At 37.1% G+C, this 13,000-nt stretch overlaps 1 protein-coding gene across 1 annotated transcript in view; it reads left to right on the forward strand.

Annotated features, from left to right (window-relative positions):
- Positions 1–13,000, forward strand: part of SGCG (sarcoglycan gamma) — a 111,658-nt gene that overhangs the window by 19,082 nt on the left and 79,576 nt on the right. The window lies entirely within an intron of this gene.

The raw sequence follows: 13,000 nt of genomic DNA on the forward strand, positions 1-13,000 counted from the left end.
ATAATATTTTCTAAAGAGGTGATTTTAGAGTCTTGGATGCATTTGGAAAGCTCCAGGTACTAATTAAAATAGGCATCCCATCCAGTCTGATTTTAGAGACAGTCTCCTAATTTTGTTCTTTGAAAACCGTATTTGGAAATGTCAAAAGTTCCCCATAATGAGCCTTAGAATTCAAAATTGTCTTTGGTTAAGTTGGTCCATTTAGTTAAGAATGCACATGAAGAGACATGATAGTTTTATTTTTGTTTAAAGCATAAACTAGCTCACATCCCAGAAAGAGAACCCTCCTAAGAGAATTTAGAAAATTGGGATCCCATACTTCAAATACAGGCGTTCAAAAAACAAATGAATACTTCCCAAAGGACAGTGACTTAAAGAAAACAGTTTCCAAATAGAGTTCAACCAAAAGGGGAGAACTCAAATCCAAGAGGAGACTTACCAAGCTGAAAAGAAAAAGATGACCCACAGAAATGGAGAATGCAAGGGGCTCAAGCAGATACTACACACAATTCTGGGGATCATCCCTTAGGGATTCTTCTCCTTCAGATCCCACTTCTGACACCATGTAATGTAAAAATTGAAGGCTATTAAGCAGCAAATGAGTTTTTTGGAGAATAGCAGAGGAATTGAAATCCAGAACATGCGAACTATGGTAAACTGCAGGCAAGTCCAGAGAACAAAGGAGGACAGAATCCTCTTATGGAGAGAAGAAGGAATTGGGAGGGGTTGTTTTGAATAAAAGTTCATTGGAGTAAAATGAGAGTTTGAAGTGGTGGTAGCTTCTCAATGGGTACAGAGGGTATCTTGCTGTTTCTGGGCTGGGAGGATAACTTCCTTCCTGTGTAAACTGCAGTGGATGGGGTGGTAGTATGAGATCACTCACTATAGAGTTCTCACTCTATTTTGAATGAAGTTTCCTCTATTCATTTCCACAACATATACATGAACATAATTTTTTTGAGAAATCATGTCATATAAAATACTGATATAATCATACTCAGAAGATCCAGTGAAGAAGGAATCAGTCCCCATTTATCTTTTATTTATTATCTCTTCTCATTTCTTGCTTCAGAGAGAAGATCCAGCAAAGAAGGAATCAGTCCTTGTTTATCTTTTCTTTATTGTCTCTTCTCATTTCTTGCTTCAGAAAATGATATAATTCACACACTTCAAAAAAAAGTTACTTTCCTCTCTATAGCTGAAATCTCAAGTTGAGTAGGTCAGTATTGCAACCTACCTTTAATTTGTAAAAATTAGTATAAAGAAAGGTTTTCCTTTTTTGAAAAATAATACTTTATTATATGCATCACTGTGAATATGCTATACTTGTTGCATTGCATTACAAATCATCCTTTAATTTTATCACTATACAAAATTGTTGTGATAACCCAAAATATTAAAAATTAGAGAAATTTATATATCTAACCAATATTTTAAAATAGAAATTGTACCTATCAGTAAGCCTTGATTATCTGCATATTTATTTTATAACTTTATTACTGCATGCAATAATCAAATGATATGCAGCAAGAAAGCACTTTTCCTTTAGGAGAATAAGTGAGATTTGTGTGAATTTGGAAATTTTAAAAAACTAAAAAGTATTTATAAAGCTTGACTCTTGACATTTGAAAAATTACAATTTCATTAGATTAAATATTCTTAGTTCCATACTCAGAAGGGTTCTATATTTTTTTTGTGTTGATTAATTTAAAAAACATTAACTACATATTGTAAAGTGATGTTATCTTTTATTTTTACACTTTAAACAGCTAGAAGATATTTTTCCAACTCATAGCTTTTGGTTATATGTAGACTTTATTTTCAAATAAACAAATATTCCAGGGTAATGAAAGGAAACTTATTTGTACAATCTTTTGTTGAGAATATTTTTCTGCAAATAAATGAGCTACTTTTATTAGATTAGAAAGTGAATCCAAGGTTTGGAGGTGTTCCCTACTAGCAGAAGGGAAGGAGAACATGGCAGAGCCTATAGAATACAACATGTAGCCTGTTTGTTCCAAGGACAAATAAGTTTAATCTTGTGGTGTTAAGAACCACTGAAATTTCACATGAAGATTATTTCTCTTATGTTAGAGAAGTAATAGTGTACTATAAAAACCAAGCAGTGTGCAAGTGAGGATATGGAACAATAAGAGCTCTCATTCATTGCTAATGGGAAGGCAAAACAATGCAGCCACTTTGGAAAACAGTTTGGCATTTTCTTACAAAACTAAATATACTCAAAATATTCAGCAATCATGTTCCTTGGTGTTTACCCAAAGGAGTTGGGTAATATATTCATCGAAAATGTATTGATACAGAAATCTGCACATACGTGGTTTATTTATAGCAGCTTTATTTGTAATTGCCAACACTTGCAAGTACCAGTATGTCTTTCAGTAAATGAATGGATACATTGTGGTACATCCAGACAATGGAATATTATTCATCAATAAAAAGAAATGAGCTAGTAATCTACAAAGAGACTTATGTGACTATAAGTAAGTGAAATAAGCCAATATGAAAAGGCTGCATACTGTATGATTCCAATTATATGACATGTTGGAAAAGTCAGAGTTGTGGAGACAGTAAAAAGAGTAGAAATTACTGGGTGAGGGGACAAGGATTAAGAGATGAAAAGGCAATACAGAGGATTTTCAGGACAGTGAAAATACTCTGAATTAATAATAGGAATAAAGCTGGCAAATTCACAAATATGTGGAAATTAAAGAACACATTCCTGAACAACTGATTAGTTAAAGAAGAATTCAAAAGAGATATTTTTTAAAACCTTGGTGAAGAAAGTGAAAATGCAACATGAAATACCAAAACCTATGGAATGCTACAAAAACAGTTCTAAGAGGAAAATTGATAGCAATTAAAGCCTGTATAAAGAAAAAGTAAAGACCTCAAATAAACAACCTTACTTTACACCTCCAGGAACTAGAAACAGAAGAACAAACTAAGCCCAAAGTTAGCAGAGGGAGGAAAAAAATATCAGAATAGATGAAATAAAGAATAAAACTGATAGAACAGATCAATGAACTAAGAGCTGGCTTTTTGAAAGGATGAACAAAATTGACACAACTTTAGCTAGACTAAGAAAAAAACATTCAAATAAATCAGAAGTTAAAAGGAATCATCACAGCTAATACCAAAGAAATATAAAAAATAGTAAGAGACTACTATGAACAATTATACATCAACAAACGGGATACCCTGGAAGAAATGGGTAAATTCCTAGAAGCATAAAACCTATCAAGACTGAATCATGAAGAAATAGAAAATCTGAACAGACCAATAACTAGTAAGAAGAATCAATAATCAAAAATCTCCCTACAAAGAAAATCCCAGGATCAAATGGTTTTCCTGATGAATTTTACCAACTATTTAAAGAATTAACACCAGTTCTTTTCAAACTGTTCCAAAAATTTGAACAGGAGAGAGTAGTCCAAAGCTCATTTTACCAGCCCAACATTACCCTGATACAAACTCAAATAAGGACAAAACAAGGAAAGAAAATTATAGGAATATTCCTGATGAATATAGGTATAGAAATCCACAATAAAATATTAGCAAATCAAATTCAGTAGCCTATCAAAAGGATCATACACTATGATCAAGTGGTGTTCAAATTGAAAAGGAAAAAGTAAAGTTGCCTTTGTTTACAGATGATATAATCTTACGCATAGAAAATTCCACAAAGACCCCACCAAAAAAACTATTAGAACTAATAAATGATTCAGTGAAGTTGCAGGATACAAAGTCAACATACAGAAATCACTTGTGCTTTTAAAGTAACAATCAACAATCTGAAAAAAAATGAAGAAAACAATCCCATTTACAATAGAATCAAAATGATGAAATATTTGGGAATAAATTTAACCAAGCACATGAAAGATCTGTATGCTGAAAACTATAAGAGTTTGATGAGAGAAGTTGAAGAAAGACACAAAAAATGGAAAGGAGAGTGTTTATGGATCAGAGGAATGAATACTGTTAGCAAGTCTGTTACCCACAACCTTCTACAGATTCGGTGCAATCTCTATCAAAACTCCAATGGCATTTCTCACTGGAAAAGAAAGTGTGTATGAAACCACAAAAGACTCCAAATAGGCAAAACAATCCTGAGAAAGAACAACAAAACTGGAGGCATCACGTTTCCTGATTTCCTGATTTCAAACTACTGTACAAAGTTATAGTAATCAAAAAAGTGTGGTACTGGTTTAAAAAAAAATAGACACACACACACACAAAATCAGTCTGATTTAAAAATGGGCAAAAGACCTGAGTAGACACTTTTAAAGATATACAAATGGCCAGCAGGTAAATTAAAAGGTGCTCAATGTAATCATCATGGAAATGCAAATCAAAATCACAATGAGGTACCATCTAACACCTGTTGGAATGTTTTTTATCCAAAAGACAAGAAATAACAAGTGCTGGCGAAGATGTGAGAAAAGGGAACACCTGTGCACTGTTGGTGGAAATATAAATTGGTGCAGCCACTATGGAAAACAGCATGGAAGTTCCTCAAAAATTAAAAATAGAACTACTATAGACCAACAATCCCACTTCTGGGTGTATACCCAAAGGAAAGGAAAACAGTGTCTCCAACAGATATCTGCAACCCCACATTCTTTGCAGCGTTATTCACAGTAACCAAGAGAGGGTCTAAGTGTCCATTAATAGGTGAATAGATGAAGATGTGATATATATGTATGTAATGTATATTATTATCCTCAATTCAAAAATTATCATTAATTATTATTAGCAAATAAATGCCTGATATCTCCTGGACTAAATTTTTGAGTACTGAAATACAAATTTGGTATTTTTAAAAAGGAACAAAACAATAGGGGGTGAAAGGTAAACTTTTTTAAAGAACTTTTTTCAGGAGACAGTTTTAGATTCATAGCAATATTGAGAAGAATGTACAGCAATTTCCCATTTAACTCCTGCCCCTCACATACCTTTCCCATTATCAACATCCTGAACCAGAGCAGTGCATTTGTTAGAATCGATAACCTAATGTTGGCATGCCATTGCCATCTGAGTCCATAGTTCACACTAGAACTCATTCTTGGTATTGTACATTCTATAGGTTTGGGCAAATGTACAATAACATATATCCATCAATAGGGTATCATAAAGAATAGTCTCACTGCCCTAAAAATCTCTGTGTTCCACCATAATCCCTTCTTCACCATAAACCCCTGGCAACCCCTGATCTTTTTACTGTCTCCATAGTTTTGCCTTTTCCAGGATGTCATATAGGAATATAATAGGAATCATACAGTTTGTAGCCTTTTCATATTGGCTTCTTTCACTTAGTAATATGCATTTTTCCTCCATGTCTTCTCATGGTGTGACAGCTCATTTCTTCTTATCACTGAACAATGTTCCATTGTATGGATGTACCACATCATTCATTCACCTACTGAAGGATGTCCAGGTTGCTGTAAAAATTTCTTAAATGCAAAAATTACTTGACTTCCTTTTCTAAAAACCCTTCATTCAAAAGGAGCAAATTTTCTTTTTATTACTTTGATGTGGAAAGAAGAAGACCTGGAATTATCTCTCACAGTGTACAATACAGTTTGCATCCAAATAATTGCCTGTGTTCTGGAAGTTTGTTTGCAAATATGAATATATTTTCTAGCTATGTATCATAATATTATGTTGTAAGAATTTTTTGAAAATGCTTCCTTAAGCTTAATGTAGTTAAATAATCATATTCTTTGTTGCACAGAGCCTAAACATACATTCATAGCATCACTGCTGTGTTTTAATTCTTATTGCCAAGAATATGTCATGCTGAGAAATGGCCCAAAGAACAAGGACTCTGTCCTGAGAAGATGAGTGGGATGAGTTCACAATGACCGTTTTGTAGAAAGGAACCAAGTGTAATCCTGGGAGAGAAGGAGGATTCTGCACACCCGCGGGCAGCATAGTAGGCACAAGGGCCCCATCTGTTCGGGGATAGACTGACTTGTGACCTGAGCAGGAATTTTTCCCTGCCATATCTATAAACCAGAAGTAGGTTCAATGTTTATACAACACAGCCTAGATGTGAAAAGTTTAACTATTTCATATACAAAAAAAATATCCTCACTTTTGGAACCTAAAGCAATTACTTCCTTCTATTGAGTTGAAATGGACGGTTAAAAATGACGAAGCTTTCAGTTGCTCCTAAGGCATAAAGGTGAACTGGAAAGAATCATGTTGTTCCACGAGAGAGCAGTCACGCTGCCACGCATTGGAAGCGGGATGAGATCCATAAAGGAACGGAGAATCCTGAAAGTCTGGTTTGAGCAAATGTCAAAAATTGTCCCCTTTATTTTCAACTTCATTTCTGGGCTCTCTTTGAGCTTTTACTGGAATGAAATGCACTGTTTTCCTCTTTCTTGGTTATCTATGATTTTGAAAAGGACCAGAATTCTTTCAGGCAAGGATCCATAGAAGGGTGTACAGTGGCCACAGGTGGTTTTCACAGGTAGCTGATGACCCGTTAGCCCTATGGTAAGGACACATCGAGGGACAGACTTCCACCGTGGGGATGGCAACGTGAGGTTCATGCTCACACGCTGCTTTCCTGCACTCACTCAGATGCAACAAGGAGAGTGAGAAAGTCATTCAAACTCCATGTTTGGCAAAACTAGGTGACAACTAAAACCCAACCATGGAATTAGTTGAAAATTATCAAAAAGAATGGGGATTGAGCAGAAATGTGCCTGAAAGAATACCAAGAGAAGATATCAGAGCTGCTGCAGACTCAAAACCTAAGTGGTGTGTCCGTTTCGAAGGTGAAGGGGACTTCCTACGTGGTGCAAAGCCTGAGCTCCTTACTTACTATGAGGAGGATGAGATGCACGAGCTGACAACGTCCTTTGCACCCGGCTTGGTTCCAGGATGCAGAGTACATGGGCAGGCGAGGACTCACAACTAAGCCCTGTGTCCAGGAGGCAATCTCTCTGTGAAATAAAGGCACAGGACAGATCTTGCATTATTAAAAATGAAAGAATAAAAACAGCTGACTGAGAAGTCCGGACTGGACAGGCACAAATACTCTGTGTCATGAAGAAACTTCCAGTCACGCCAGAGTGTATCCCCTACCTGGCACAGACCTGAAAGAAGCTATTTAGAGACAGAGAAAGTGACAGCTCCAGGTAAGGGCTCATTAGAAGAAATGAGCAATATTTCACTAATAATGTCAAACTTTTTCATTTCATTTCTACATCTAGTATTTGGAATAAAGACTTATCCTCTTACAACAGGTTGCAGTGTTTTGAAGCTGTGTTTGCCAACCTGGACTACCCATTAGAATTGCCTAGGGAATTTAAAAAATACTGATAACCTATGCCCCTATCTATACAAATACACAGAATTTCTGGAGTGGATCATAGGCAGTGCTATCTTATACAACTCCTGGTTGATTCTGTGTGCAGCCACAGTTGTGAACCATTGTTCTTCGATCCACAAGCTCTCTGGCCTTATCTGTCCTCCTCTCTCACTCTGTGACACCCCCCCACCCCCCACCCCCACAAAACCCTGTTTGTGTTTCTTGATCATTAGGAGGTCATTCCTGCCTCCAGTGCCTGCTTTGCTGAGCTGCCTCTGTTGCACTTTGTCCTGCTCTTTCCATGACTGGTTCTTATTATTCTGAGACTTCCCTGACCATTGTATTTAAAATACTCTCCCCATCACCCTATTTATTTCTTAATAAATTTGTCACTGTGAGAAATTTTCTTGTGTGTTGTTTTCACATGTTTTGACTGTTTCAACTAGAACATAAGCTCTAGGAAGACAAGACCTCCTGTCTTGTTCATGGTGGTATCAACATCTAGAACAGTGTTTGACACCTAGAAGTAGGTGCTCTTTGCATCAAAAGCAGCAGAAGTGGCTTATCGAGATTCTGATAGTCTTTCCATGTCACTGATTCAGATAAGACAAACCAACTCAGCATCCCAGAAAAACAATTTTAGAGAGAGTCAGTCATTAATCCCATTAACTAATCTCCACATACAATAGTAAGCAAGGCATTACTTTTCTGACTTGGACAAGAACTGAATTTCTAATCTGTTCCAGTAAACGTAAAAAGAAATCAGTAAACAAAAGCAACTCATGTATATAACAGAGATAATCCTTGATGAATATTTTCTAAATGAATCATGAATGACGGACAACTGCTGTTATCATTCACTCCATTGTGCTATTAATAATTTCCCAAATCTAAAGTGCCCAATTTTTACATTTTAGTAGCTCTTAATTGGGAAGCGTAGTATAGTTGAATTTGCAGAAGCACTTCCTTTTTTTAGTGGAATAAAAACAGTCATGATCTTAAAACCATCAGTCTTAGGTTTGATAGGATAAGTATATGAGAGACTCAAGGGCTTTGCATAAGGTTTCCTGAATTACTAGTGTGCCTGTAATTTCTTTATTATTACTATTTTTTTTTAATTTGGAAGTGCCTTCTTAAATTGACCCTGGTCTTCTCTTGTCAAATCAAGTGATCTTTCTCTACCTTCGTCCTTGACATCCCCAGAGCACATGATGACATTGACTGGTCCATCCTTCATGTATGCCACCATAGAGGAAGTCAGTGTAACCCACAAGTTCTTATTGCACAACTGATGGCAGAGAGCTGTTCAGATCTGTGTTCATCACCTCTCTTCATGTTTTGAGACTCTTTGACTCCTAGTACCATCACCCCTCATTCTTATACTTACTAGTAACTAAGTGAATTCCACCACCACCAGAAAAAAGCGAAAGCAAAGCAAAGGCATGTTCTTTATTGCATTGGTTTGACTAAAACTTGTATTAGATGCTAAAGTTGCAAATTATCAAAAGCCAACTATAGAGTTTTGAACAAAAAAGGCAATTTACTGACTGATGTAACTAAAAAAGTACAAGGTTAGGGCTGATGTAGGAATGCCTTGATCCACAGACACAATTATCATCAGTTTTTCTCCGTCTCTCAGCTCTGCTGTCTGCTGTGTTGTCTTGTTTTCCTGACTGCTGACAAACCAGGCTCAAATCACTCTCACGTTCAAGTCAAGCAGGAAAGAAAGTGTGTCTTCCTTGTCACTAAAGCAGAAACCGTGGGATCTGCTCTGATGGGGCCTGGGCAGCTTGGAGGGAGTCTGAGCTAACCTCTGTGGCCAAGCGGATGCCGTGCTGTGATTGGCCTGGCCTGTGTTCCATGACCCCCCACTCACCTGGGGATGGTGTTTATCCGCTTGACCAAACATATGGACTGAAAGTGGGGTACCGGTGATCCCCCAAAAAGCAAATCCAAGGGTCATTACCAGAAATGGAGTTATAGGATGTCAAGAAACAAATAAAAGGCGTGTACTTAGAAATTATTTTTGAACCAATATGTTCATTTTAAAGACATTTTTAACTTTTTTAATCTCTAATTTTTTAATTATAAAAATTTATCTCCTTTTAAGGATTAGCGAACACATGGGATCTTTGTGCTACAGTGAAGAAACTTGTGGATTTGCAAGATTTTCTTCTTGTTGAAAGTTACAGAACCTAATACCTGATATCAAACAGCTTTCTTTCTTTCTTGGTAAGCAGCTGAACTGGCTCATATACATGATGTGCTTAGACCAACAACCTTCATTTTTTTCCTTGCAGTCCTCCTTTTCCAATTAAAAAGAAAAAAATGGACCTTGTGATCATTTGCTAATTGAGGAACAACTACACACATTAGTTGAAATGATTTAAATTAAGCTTTGGTGGGTATCTGGCATGGCCAACTGGCAAATAACAATGGCCATAGCTAAGAAAGAGAATAGAAGAGAAAAGAGGTTGGAGAAAAGTGGGAGGGTGGTAAAAATACGGTTCGTTTTCAACATGATGACTTTGAAATGGCCATGCTTATAAGTCTTTAAACATGAGGGATCCACGCCAATCCTCTTCCAGTTGTCATCTTCACCACTGTCTTTTCTCCACGTCAGCATCAAGTCCTTGCTGCCCTTAGGACCTCACAACATAGCGTTTCTGTCGTCATGATCCCTCTAGTGTCCAAGTACATGTTTTCAGTGGAAGAAAGGTTTTCGAGAGCACAGAATTTTGCACACTTCTTGGTGGATGGACCGAAGGTGGGAGGTCAGGAGCCCAGGGACCCTTAGGAAGTAACATGAGCAGGACAATGGTTGGAAGCAAGTCAAGTTTGCTGCACGGAATGACCAGTAACTAACTTTGAAACTACAAAAGTGTTCCTGTTTGTTGTTGACAAATGGGGATTATTTGATACCAAAAGCTAAACCATAAGGAAAACCAAAAAAAAAGGATAATTTAGTTTGATCGTCTAAAAGTGCTTATGGTCTAGCTTATGAAAGCTAGCTGAGCACATTAATGAGCAGGCATAACATTAAGTCAAATGCTTTTATCATACTAGGTGTATCATTAATAAATATGCCAAAATACCTTTATCATAAAGGCTGCATTTGTTATAATCTGTGATTCATAAATTTTAATTCTTTTTGAAAAATTCACTCTCAGCATTAAGAAATAATTATAATAGCTACCATTTATATGTGTTTCACTATGTGTCAAGCACCTTTTGTACGTTATCTCATTTGTTTTACTAGCCTTAAGAGGGGAGGTGATATTATCTCCAACATTAATAGCAGAAAATAGACCATTAAAGAAGATAACTAACTTACCTAACATTAAGCAGCTATTACATGGAAAAAATGACTTTAAAACTCAGCTGACCCCAAAGCCTGGAATTTTTGGTGATTTGTTTCTATTATCTCTAGGGAAAGAGGAAGTAAGAAGATTTTTTATTAATACCATATAATGTTAATCAGAACTAGACATCAGAACATCGGCTGAGTTGTCAAGTCAAAGAAGTTGTCAGGAATCTGAGCCTGATTTGGGGGGTTCTAGGGAGCTGAACGGAAGTCATCAACCCTGAAGATAAGATTCGGAAGGCCAGAGGTGAAACTCATACCATAAAATCAGAGAGAATTCTAATTCCTCTAAAGGGAAGATGGCTTTTGGACTTGAATATCTGACCACACGAGTCATCTCTATCTACCCTTGCTCACAGTTACCCACACGTTGTCTCTATCTCCACTCCCGAAGCACCTCACAGGTGACCTATCTCATCATTTCATGTCTGTGTCCCAGGAGGCCTCCGGGAGGAGCCCAACAAGCTCTGAATATGTGGGCTGCATCTCGTTCTCTCCTTCCCAAGGAGCAAAGTTTGTAGGTGCTTCAAACACGTGGGTAGTGATCTCCAAACTTACTTGTGAGTAATAAAAAGCATAGCACTTCAGAGAGAGTGATGCCATATCTCAATATGTATTGACTCTTACACATTTATAGATTATGTTCATGTATTATTATGTGAAATATTAAATACATTTGAAACATGCACAAATATTGAATAGCACAAATAGAGAATAGCCTCTGTTATGTAGTAGATCCACCACAAGGATGTGTAGTTGTTAAGTGCTGATTTTTACGGGTTTGAGAAGATTGAGAAGATTCACATCTGTTCATGCCCAAGTGCTGAACCAACTGAGTGACCGTGAGGCAAAGGGAAGTCTAAATGCCATTGTCCTCTAAATGTCCTCGATGTGCAGCAGCAGGGCGCTTCCCAGCGCCCCACATGGACTCCCCCACCCTTGGGCAGCTCTGGATGATCACAAGCCCTCGGGAAGGTTGCATTTGGAAACTTGCAGCTTGAAGGATCTCAGTGTAAGAAATGTACTCTTCAGGCAAGAAGGTCCCTGAAGAGGGAGGGCTTTCACTGCACATGCCTGCCTTCTTATGCCAGCTCACCAGGGGATGAGTCAATCCACTTTCCCCAGGAAATGACTAGAAGTTGTAGAGAGAGTCCAAGAATGTTACTGCAGGAGGAGAAACCTAGAAGGACTAAGTGTTTCCTACATAAATGGCCATTTTGACAACTTTTCAATGTCTGACATGCTCTCAAAGTGTCTGGGCACAGATTTCCTATTCTTCCATATCCAGACTGCCAATAATTTTTGATTCAGCTATTTTCCTCCAAATTTATACCACATATCTTCCTTTGCATAAAGTCTACCATCATTTACTCTCTAATCCTTGATCAGAAATTTATGATTAGGGTAAAGAAATTTTAAGAACATCCATGAAATATTACTGATTTCACATTTCATTTGCCCTGAAAGCCATACTTTATTACTGTTATACTGCCCTCTTCTGGGTAAGTCTTACAATATCACCCTGATCATATGTTAGCTGTGCACTATAAAACTGATATCATAAAAAAACAGTGTCTGGTGTAACTATGCAAAGTTCGGTTCATTAAGGACTCACCATATGTAGGTGCTGAGCAAGTTCATAGTCCAGTTGAGATAACAGGTATATAAGCCAGTGATGGCAAATAATGAGTTTATAAGTGCAAATAATTATAAGTTTAAAAACACAGAAAGCTGATAGTGACATGTAAACTGCCTTTTGAAAGTTAAGTACAGGCATACCTCATTTTATTGCACTCCACTTCATTGTATTTCACAGATATTGCAGTTTTTTTAAGAAATGGAAGGTTTATGGCTGTCCTGCACCCAGAAAGTCTCTCTCTCTGATAGCAGCATTTTTCCAGTGACATATTGGCCACTGCATGCCTCTGTCACAGTTTGGAAACCCTCACAGTATTTCACACTTCTTCATTATTATTATAACTTAAATTGCTGCAATCCAGGATCAGACCTGATGAGGAGTTGCTTCTTAGGGATGAGCAAAGAAAGTTCTTGAGATGGAATCTACTTCCGGTAAAGATGCTATGAAGACTGTTGAAATGACAAAGGATTTAGAATATTATGTAATTAAGTCGATAGAGCAGCAGCAGGATTTGAGAGGATTGCCTTCACTTTTGAAAGAAGTTCTACTTTGGGTAAAATGCTATCAAACAGCATCTCATACACAGAAACCATTTGTGAAACGAAGAGTCAACTATGGGGAAAATGGAAGTTCCTGTGGCCGGGAGCCTCCCCCG

This window comes from Manis pentadactyla, chromosome 2, assembly GCF_030020395.1.
Source record: "Manis pentadactyla isolate mManPen7 chromosome 2, mManPen7.hap1, whole genome shotgun sequence".
NCBI classification, from domain to species: Eukaryota; Metazoa; Chordata; class Mammalia; order Pholidota; family Manidae; genus Manis; species Manis pentadactyla.